The following is a 328-nucleotide window of genomic DNA, read 5'->3' as shown; positions in this document are numbered from 1 at the left end:
GGGTCCTGTTTGTTGCCGGCGTGTGAGCGCCGCTTGCGAGTAACATTGTAATTAATGATTCTTTGACACATTAATTCATTTTTCTGTGAAAATCATGGGATTTGATCCATCCATCTTCTTTCCCCGCGGGGCGAGCCCGTGCTGTTGTCGCAGCAAATGGCGGCAGTAGGGTACAACCTTGACGGCTTATTGTATTCCTCCCTTGGCCGATAGATTTATGTCCTAATTTATTTTTTTCATGGAAATGTGCTGCATTCATTTATTAGCATGGCGACCGATCTGACAGGTACTGCACATCCGCAAATCCTGCGACAGACTCAGGCAGGGG

General features: G+C 47.3%; 1 protein-coding gene across 1 annotated transcript in view; it reads right to left on the bottom strand.

Annotated features, from left to right (window-relative positions):
* The window catches only part of NMD3 (NMD3 ribosome export adaptor), an 11,339-nt gene that overhangs the window by 9,579 nt on the left and 1,432 nt on the right, over window positions 1-328 (bottom strand). The window lies entirely within an intron of this gene.

The sequence above is a fragment of the Pygoscelis adeliae genome, unplaced genomic scaffold (genome assembly GCF_000699105.1).
Source record: "Pygoscelis adeliae isolate BGI_AS28 unplaced genomic scaffold, ASM69910v1 Scaffold241, whole genome shotgun sequence".
Lineage (NCBI taxonomy): Eukaryota > Metazoa > Chordata > Aves > Sphenisciformes > Spheniscidae > Pygoscelis > Pygoscelis adeliae.
This window is presented reverse-complemented; position numbering and strand designations above follow the sequence as displayed.